Consider the following 10766-nt stretch of genomic DNA (forward strand, 5'->3'; position numbering starts at 1 on the left):
TGAAACTGTTGTAACTGTATAAATCTTCTTTGCTGTTGGGGGGAAGATGTGTGTGAAGCATCCAGTTTTTAACAGACATGGATGGAAACTAAGTTTAACTTGACCGTTATTCTAGTTAGAAAATCTTTTTTTTTCTTCACAGTAGTATTTTATAACGGTAAAGGGAGGGATTTGAAATTAAAGTATATTAAGTATATTATATCAAATGTGATAAATCTGAAACCATATGAGCTCAAAAAGGACCAGGGCCAAACTCTGACCTGCTATCTACACTTTAGCACCGTTAACCACTGAGTCACCGATATACCCGTCATATAATCCTGATCATGACATCACATGGTCCACAGGTCACTTTCCCATAATGCATCTCTGCTTTATCTCCCGACCCTTGCTGCTAGCTTCCTGGACTTCTGCGTGAGCACGCCTTATTCTGAGGAAAATGCATGGGGGGTTTCCTGACATTCCTGAGACCTGAATACGAAAAAAGCTGCAAATAATTCAACTTTTAAAGAGAGAGAGGTGAGAGAGGATGAGTGGAGAGTGCAAAGACGAGATTTTGGACCTGAAAACGAAAACAAAAGAGTTGAAACAAAAGATCTGAATGCCTCTGTCGAGTTATGAGAATACTAGCGTGAGAGTCAGTAAAAAAAAAGAGAAAATGACAGGGATGAGGAGCAAAAGAAGACAACAGGACAGTGGAGATGAGAGACAAAAACAAGTGTTTGACGAGAGAACAGAGGCGTTGTGTTCAGTGGGAAAGGTCGTATATTGTCCTGCGGTGCTGCAGTGCATTAATTACAGGATAAGAAATGATAAGCTGTGCTGCGGGGCTATGAATAGACAGACAGAGAGACAGACAGATAGCTGACAGTGCAACCGGATGCTCACTGTCTCTGGGATACTCACAGTTTGCACAAGAAAGCTTCACTAACCCTTTGAAACCTGGATCGTCACCAGTTTTTTTGTGCTGTGTTTGGGCGCCTTTTAGCAGTTAGCAACTTGTCATGAAACTTTCTGCAAATTACGAAAAAAATTTAAAGTGACAAGAAATTGACCTTAGCTGAAAAAGAGAGATAGAGATGGTCAATCATTAGAAAATTATCAATTAACTTTGTTTTATTTTAGCACTTTTTTTTTCCTGCTTTGTTGTTTAACTTTTCATTTGTTCCCCTTTTTTATTAAAGGTAATTTTCTTATTCTAATTTTTTGCTCATTAAGTTAAGTCAATAAGTTGCTAATTGCTTTCTTTCCATGTTTTTGAGAGAAAAGCAATTTTCTTCAGATTTCAAAAGATTAAAAGAGGCGGCAATTTCTCTTCGTCTTTCAAGCAAAAGATGCTCAAATTCTTTGAGAACAGAGCCTTAAATACTAATACTCATCTTACAGTACTTCGTTACGTTATGTTCACACCGAACACAATACAAATATTTACATCACGTTACTCGCTTGTATACAGTCGCTGAAGTATTTTGCAATTTGCAAATATTCACCATTAACAGCTGTGTGGTTTATATCGAAGCCCTCTAAGTCCTTCTTGTTCTGCCTCTGTACACTTCTGATGTTGAGTGGCAGAGCTCCCGATGAGATCTCAATGCTTTCACAGCACAGCATCACGCAAACATTTCATCTCTCACTAAAATTTTGCATGATTAACGTGGCAACCTTTGCGTTGCCCTACACAAATTTGCACCTATTCACATCTTTGCATTGAATGTACTGTCACTGCACAAAATACTTGCATCGCGTTGGTGTGTACACGCCTAAAGCCAGATCAAACAAACGTTCCATCATCTTGTATTGGACTATGAAGTTTGATATTTACAACACGCGCATTTGTTCCCCCTTCAAAAACATTTTGACAAACTGCTAGAATGTTAAAGTGTGGTGGCAGTAAGGTATCTCAACAGAAATGGTTGCAATCTGCCATAAACGGAAAGAAAAAGACACTATTATTCATGTATGAAGTACCATAGCATTTTCTCCATAATTAAATGCAGAAAAGGCACAAAACAGTGCATAAAAATTCCCTAGAATGCAAGAAATTAAGTGTTTGACACTAAGAATATGCTTATATGTGTCCCACCAAATAAAAATCGTACGCCCTTGCAGCGACCCCTTTGTGCCCTGTATGGAAGCATTTACATTTGGTACATTTCTTTACACAGATTTTTCCCATGATTTGTCACCAGTCTGTATTTTACAGAGTAATATTCTCACCATGTGTTCAGTGTTGAATTATCAGTGAACCTGGATGTAAATATTCTTTTCAAATGTAAATCTGACAGAGAGACACAACAGTTTGAACAATTCTTACAAATGCATAAATAAACACAAATAAGAGTAAAATCTTTCCCCAATTTAAATCAGTTTTTGTTGCAGCCTTGGAAAGTTCGAGCGATAGACTTTAAATCAGCTGTTAAGTTTTCATTCTGTCGCTGTCTCCAAAAGGGGAAAAATTAATAAAGTTGTTTGTCAGCCTTTATAGCAGCTTGGAAGTACACATATTTATAAAAACACATATCTATGAAATTATTCAATCAGAGTTTGGAGCCACTTTCATACACACCAGGAGCCTGAAACTGACTCAGCATGTTAAGGTTTGTATAAACCTCCAGTTCAAGGGGAATTTAGGGAGAAACAACTCTTCTACTTAATCACGCCCACGTATTTTTGGATCATAAAACATCGCACATAAACACATAAATGACCATGCAGACATCTAACACAAGCAAAACTGAGGAAAACAGACTTATTTTCTCACTGAGCTGCATCTTTTGAATTGTACAGTGGGTTTTCAGTGAGTTTCATGGGATCGTGAAACTCCTTTTGGAGCCACTCAGCATGCCAAACACTTGTAGAGAAAAAAAGCATAATTACCAAAAGAGAATATAAGGCAGTGTCAGCAGGGTGCACCATTGAAATTGGGAAAAAAATTAACCAGAGCTCTCAAAATAAACTTTATGTAGTTTAATTTAGCTTTGTGCATGTTGTAGGTCCTGCACTGTCATCAACACACCAAATTAAAACCCTCATTCAAACACCTAATTCTGTGTTTTAAGGTTGTTTTATTTCATTGTGGCATCTCCTTTTAGACTGCCACACAGGCATTTTATTGAGGTCATTTTTAAAGTTGTGATGCTTTTTATTCCACCACTTTTTAGCCATTCGAGCAGTGGCGTGGTTCTTGGGATGGCACTGGCAATATCGGCCAGCCACTTCGGTTCAGACGCGGATGGGTTGTCATAAAATGCTGTGCACATATTTATGGTACCCAGAGGATGAATCCAACATACTTCAGTCATCACCTCATCAAGCGACAACCTTAAGGGCTGATAAATGAAGCAAATGCGTAAATGTCAAAAACTGCAGTTCCTCTAATGGCCACTTGAGGCTGGCTCCAAGAGTGAGTCAATCACCATAGATGTCCATGTTAAGATGCTCAACTTTACAGCAGAAATTTTGGTCTCTAATTTCCCCCTTCATGCCAGTAGTATGAAATGAATTTATATGTAACTCATGCGTTTACATTTTATTAAGGCTTAAAGTTACGCATATTTCAAGGCGGGGCTGCTTTGGGTTACAGGCTGACTGTTAGGCGTCTCTCCAGTTGATGCGTCACATCCACCCCTTTACCCCTCTTATCCAAATATGGCCACTTCTGTCTCATTGAAAGTAAGCATGTCGATGGACTCATGCGTTTACATTTTATTAAGGCTTAAAGTTACGCATATTTCAAGGCGGGGCTGCTTTGGGTTACAGGCTGACTGTTAGGCGTCTCTCCAGTCAATGAGTCACATCCACCCCTTTACCCCTCTTATCCAAATATGGCCACTTCTGTCTCATTGAAAGTAAGCATGTCGATGGATGTTAAAAACATTAGCAGGTTTGTTTTTTTGCAGCCACCGCAGTAGCTGTCATCATATCTAATCGAAGGGGACGTTGGTATATTAAGCGAGTGATTACGAAAACCTTTTTTTTGAGAAATGGGAGTTTTTGTCTTTTTTTTTTGACGTGTTTCAGTTAGGTGTATTTAATATTCACAATTACAATTTACTCAATTTTAGATTTAATGGAAGCCCACCTAGTGAGAGGATTTTAAGTAACTTTTATTGCTCATTTATCGAAAGTATTTTGGTTGAATGGATCATCCATTAAGGACAAGAGGAGTTTGTTAGGCATTGTTACAGTCTGCTGCAAGATCATTGGAGTCTAGCAAAGGGACTTGTGTACGGTAAAGAAAGGCAAAGACTATTATCAACCAACCTCATCATGTTTTGTCTTCAGGCCGCCATTTTAGTACCTTTGTGGAGAACTAACTGATACTCCAAATCTTTTATTCCTTCTAAAATCAGGTTACTAAACTCACAGTGGTCATTATAAATTATATTTTGATGAGAGTGCCTTATACACTTTCTGATAACACATGTAACAATGTCTTTTTATTGATCTCTTTCATTGCTAGATATTTGATCTTATTCATCTTTATCTTGATGTCTTTTGACAACCTGTTTGTTTGCTGATCTGTGCTTTCTGACATGTCTCATTTTGAATATCAACATTTTCCTCCAACATAAAAAATTAGGAACGACAACTCTATACAACTAAATCACAATATATTGACTCACCATATGCCAAAAATTAGCGCCCATGCCTTCACTATTTCTGAGAACGAAAGCAAACACATCAAACAGGTGAATTTGGAGCTTCCACAAACTTTCTATTTACAAGCTTGTAAAAACTACACGAGGGAGGTTGTTCAAACGGACTCTTCTCGTAATCACAGTAAACACGACCCCATTTGAATGCAGCGTTAATACCTCTGATGTTGCCAACAGCCTCAGCTGTACTTTGTGTTTTCTGCTTATTTTAATGTCAACATGCTAAGCGCCAAACTAAGATGGTGAACATGAAAAGCATGCTCCAAAAGTTAAAGGATTCGGATGTCCAAGTTCATGCAAATGTCGAACATGTTTTAAATTTATTTTGCGTGGTTGAAAATAAGCAGACAGTTTTTTATGGGTTATAATAATAACCCTAGCTCCAAGGTAAGCATCACTGGTGCCGTTTTTACCTACAGTTTGATACTGGAGCATTCATTTAAAACTGCAGTCCAACTCATAAGTGCCCAGTTACAGTATCTGAGTGCTAAAACTGAAGCCACACCCACCAGCCAATCACAATTGAGAATTTTCAGCAGCCGTATGATGAACAACTCAAGCACAGGAACTGACCCAGATAGGTGTTCAGTTAGTTTAAAAAATAAAATGATACTGAAAACCTTTATTTTCTTCTGCTGTCGCTTCATGAAGGCTGTTAAAGTCATATTTGTAAAGGTCAAAGGTCATATAGATTATGTGCATGTCTGTTTTTGTGTAGTTTGTGCATTATGCAAGCGTGTGTTTGTGTGTGGGTGTGTGTGTGTGTGTTTCAATCGGTGACAGAGGTGGGGGATTCCCGTGGCGACCTGTGTTAATGGTGTGTATGTGTGTGCTTCTCCAATCCATCATCACACACACTTCCCTCCTTCAGCGTGTTCGAAAATAGAACGGTGTGTGAACATGACCTCTCCCACACATAAACACACACACATGTGCACACACACACACACACACATACACAAACACACACACACACTTGTAAACACGCCCATTACGATGCCATTGTGTCTTGGCTTCTTGTCCAGAATGTGGGTGCGTTTTTTTGTTTGTGTGTGTGTGTGTGTGTGTGTGTGTGTGTGTGTGTGTGTGTGTGTGTTATCAAGAGTTGCGAGGAAAAATGTCCCTCTTGCCATGTTCTGCCTCCGTCTTTCTCTCTCTGTCTCTCTTTTCTTTCTCGCCACAAAGTCTGGAGTGGCTGCCAAATTTCCTTTGTGGCAAAGGTGTGGTGCCACGACACTGTCTCTCTCTCTCTCTCTCACACACACACACACACATTCCTGATTGTTTGTTTTTTTTTCTCTCGAAACATCCACACACAGACGGGATTTTAAGTGATAATGAACTGCTGGGTATCCCGGTTTAAGAACTTGACAGATGAGGTGGAGGAACTTGTGGATGCCAGGCGATGTGGTGTTTCCGCTGCTGACATCATTATTTCCCAGACGCCTCTGATTACATTTTCATATTGTTTAAAAGCAAAAATGAATAATGTTGCTACATTTGCATGGCTTTAGGGGTGGCAGTGTTGGTCATATATGGAGGGAAATAGCTCTTCAACGATTGGATGGATTTTGCAGATTTTATACGTATGTATATTGTATAGTAATGTAAAGTGAAATTAACCAGGGAGCATGAATCTGCTCCCTGGTTAATTTCAGTTTACATCACTATTGTCTTTTACATGCAAACTAATAGTCCACTATTATTCTAAATATGACAATATTCAGAATTTGATTTAAGTCATGTTAACAGCATATTTTGTTGGATATAGACGTTTTTCCGAATGTAGCACTTGATGATTGACATGTGTGATATGTTAGTATTTTTAGTGTTCATTCTTTGGACATGTAAACAGCATATTAGGAATATGCATCTCAACTGCATTTTTTACCGCAGTTTGCGATACATGGCCGCTTGCTTGTTCATGGTCAGCTCTGTGTGTTGTCATGGATACATTGCACACAAACCAACAAGTCAACACTTTGCAAGACTATAAGGTGGAGATGCATGCCCAAAATAAAGGCCCACATTTCTGATTGTACGGAAGAACACACCTACTCTTAAAGGTTATGAGAGAATTGGATATTAATAGATTTTTGAATATGCAGAAATGTGGCAATGCCAACCTTTCCAAGAGGGTGGTTGAAGGAATTAAAATCCAAGTCCAACATTGGTAGGAAACTTTAAAAAAATAAATAAATAAAAAATATTTTGAAACAAAGAAGCAAAATGACCGAAGTGGCTCCAGATGTTCCACTTTTCCATTTTTTGATGTGAAACACAAATTAGGGCAAGATAATTGGAGTGTGCATGTCTGCATGTCAACAGGAATATTCGTGGAATATTCATTTTCATTAACCATGTAATTTCGTATAACACTTTTTTTTTTTCAGAATAAGCTCAATAGAAAATAAATAAATAAATAACTATTTTTTGGCATGTAACTATAGTAAATCACAGGTCTGAATTTCAAGTTGTGCTACTAGTTTATGAGAGGAAATAGACCTAACTGTTAGTATGTTGAAATATAATTAGGAATATAAATATAAAAAGGAAGAGTTCAAAATGTTGGGGAATATGTATATTTGAAGAAGACTATTGATACCAGTCGTGTGTGTCCTGATAGAGCTGCAGCTGGAGTATAAAGTTTGGAGGCAGGGGGAAACAGATGGTACCAAGTTAAAGAAAAATGCAAAACTGCACCTCTAAAGCTCACAAATAACCACATTATATCTAACAGTATATAATTTAAACCATACAAACGTCATGCTGAAACTACCTCTTGACAAACTGCAGTTTATCCTTCTGTGCTGTGCAGATGGTGTTTTTTTCACCACTTTTTTTTTTTTGTTTTTACTATACAAGTCCCACTAAAACTGCAAAAAACAAGAGAATGGTATCAATCTTCTCATCTCACTGATAGAGAGGAAATGAATGAGCATATTTCTCAAAGTTTTGACCTATTCCCATAAATGTCCAAGATTCCCTTCAATTAACATATCTGAGTGAATGTAAATTTACAAAGTTAACTACTCGTTTACTCCGTGTTGTTTTATTTAAATGAATCTATTGTGAGTTTAATGCCCTATTTACCATTTTAAAACTCAGCTGCAGTTTTATACTTTCAAGAAAAATCGTCTTGTCTGTGTGTGTTCTTTTTTAAACAAGATTTCTGCTTTTAAATATTGTGTGTACACAGAGTTTAAAAAAAAAAACTTCTGTAGACCAGATGCACAACTATTGCACAAACTTTTCCTTAATTCAGCGTACTTTTTGTGCTGTCTACAATAAGTCAAGTCAAGTTAATTTTAATTATAAAGCCCATTACCCCAAATCACAGATTGCCTCAGAGGGCTTTACAGCATACAACATCCCGCTGTCCTTAGACCCTCGAATATCCCCCCAAAAAAGCTATAACGGGGGAGAAATAAGACACAATAGGATTACATGCTTAGACATTATGGGCATAAAGATTACACAAAGAGTGGTTGAGACTCTCACTGTGTTTCTGCTCAACTCTTAAATGTGTATTGTTTCTAGGCGTACAATTACACACAACTCAATGCACTTACCATACTTGTAAGCTATAAACAACGACCTAAAGATGCAGCAGATACACACACGCACACACGCACACACACACACACACACACACACACACACACACACACACACACACACAGGGGTCCTGGGACAGCGGTGGTAAGTGGGAGTAGTTCCTGGTTAGTCGAGCAGGAGGCTCTGAGACGCCGCAGCAGTCTCCCCTGGAGCTGGGCGTGGGGAGGAAAGTAAGAGTGTGTGTGTGTGTGTGTGTGTGTGTGTGTGTGTGTGTGTGTGCACGTGCGCAGGGGGTCATTATACTGTGGCGGAGGGAGAAGGTGGGGGGCATGTCCTTGGCAGACACACAAACGCACCGCATACAATATTCATCCTAAGAGGTTGTTCAGTTGAGGGATGAGTTTCGAAATATTATTTGACTTTAAAGCAACAAAACAGTTTTTCCGTTCAGACGCTCTGAGCAGACAGAAGCCGTGTCCAAACCTCAGAGTTTGTATCTAAATTATTTGCTGAAACTGATCATTGCACCAAAATATAAAACATACATTAAGTGTCGCAACAACACAGTGTGTTTGATTCAGTGAGCTGTCAGAATCCCATCCACTCTTCATCACGCTCATATTTGTTTATGGAGCATCTTCAAACTGTTCTGTGGCTCGCTGTCATATTTCAGATTCTCTGAAGCAGCACTTGAAAGCACCACATGTCAATGAGTTGACTCTTTCTTCCTGCACCATAAAAAAGTAACTTTGACAGACGATGTCACTCAAGATCAAACATTTTTATTAGCTCAGGCAGAGGAAGTGTCTGTGTGTTTTAAAAAGAGTGCATCTCTTCATGTCTTTTATTGATTTTTTTTGTGCAATTGCACAACTTCAGTATGCGATGCAGAACGGCATTATAGTGGTCAAGTATGTTAAAGCCTCTAAAAACATGGCTTGAAATAGTAAGAATGCACATATTATATCAAAGTTGAGTGTTTTTTTTAGTGAAGATCCAGGTCCAGGCACTCAGGATGGTTTATAAAGCATAAAAGGCCTTTAAATTATAGGGCTAGAAACATTAAAAGTGAACCGATGCGTATCAGCTTGTGCCTTCTTCAGGATGTGGTGACACATTAAACCTAGTTTTAAAACAGCTCATTTTGAGGATAATTTCTCCAGACTGTGTGGTCGATCAGATCACGTTTTGATTGACAGCCTCCTCGGATCCCACCTCTGTCAGCTGTTGGATAAACGGTACGTTCCAGCAGTGCTCCAGATTTGCAGACGGTCCAGTTTTTGCCAAAGTGTGCTCAAATGATGCAACAAATGTTGTTTGTTGCTGTCGAGCTCTGGTCTCGTGGCCTAAAGTCCTGTGCTTGTTAGATCCATCCACGTCCATTTCCGCCCATGCGTGGACTTTTGTGCTCTTTAAATTATGCCTGTTGCTCTAAATGTGTAATTATGACATGAATGGGTTTACATTTGAGGTTTTGGAAAGTGCGTCTCACACAGACGCTAAAGGGTGCTTCAATGTTTGTATAATGACATCAGGCGTGCTGCCAAAGCGTGAGCGTGAGAGCAGACTGGGCCAGAAATCTGCCCATTGATTCTCTCGGCTCTTTTCTTTTGCTTCTCTCTCTACCCTGGCTTTTCCTTTCTGAGTCGCAAAATGTAAAACATTTTCTTATTTTGATTGCTTCCTGTTTAAGTGAGCACAGTTTTTAATTTTCTGTACATTACATAATCATTTCTTCAAGAAATAAGATTTCATGACATCGTTGTGTTTGAGTAGCTCATTAACACTGCAGTCATATACAGTTGTAATCACATGAGATATTGCATCCCCACCCACATAAATTTATACGTACTTAATTCTAATGAGGCATTTTGACTCGGGTGATCAGGCTGCAGTTTAATTTGCATCTTTACATTAGCGACACGTGTGTTTTGCAGGTTGTGTGGTATCAGATGACAAGTAAGTAAATTAACTTATTTGTCACGTATCACAGAACTTTTATTGTCAGTGGTAGAAGTCAGTTCGTAAATTGTTGCACTTGATCCTGTTTAAGGGACAAATATACACCTTTGCATCAACCAGTATTTTAATCACTACGCTCAGATACTCACACAGTCACAGAGCAGTTCACTGTCTTGTTTGAGCATCTGGCTGCTGCTGCACCAATCAAACTTTTAACTTTACTTTAAGGGTACAATATACCCGAACCTCCATCAGCACCACCACCCGCCCCCCCATCCTGCCCCTGACTGCTTCTCTCTCTCTGAGTTAGTTGTTGTTAAGCTCAGCCACTAATCACTTTGGTTGGGCCTGTGGTCGACTGTGTTACCACTGCTCTGCCCTCAAATACACACACACACACATACACACACACACGCACGGTGCACCCACACTAACACATATAGAAACACATTCTATATGTGCACGTCTCTCATTTGTGTGCAGACTTAATTACAAATGTGTCGTCTCATTTTGATGTGTGTGCTGGTTTCATGTGTGTGTGTTGGAGAGTGTATCTGTGCAGACATGCATGGATGTGTGTGTGCAACA

Source organism: Plectropomus leopardus, chromosome 9 (assembly GCF_026936395.1).
Source record: "Plectropomus leopardus strain MGB_pleo_1.0 chromosome 9, ASM2693639v1, whole genome shotgun sequence".
Lineage (NCBI taxonomy): Eukaryota > Metazoa > Chordata > Actinopteri > Perciformes > Serranidae > Plectropomus > Plectropomus leopardus.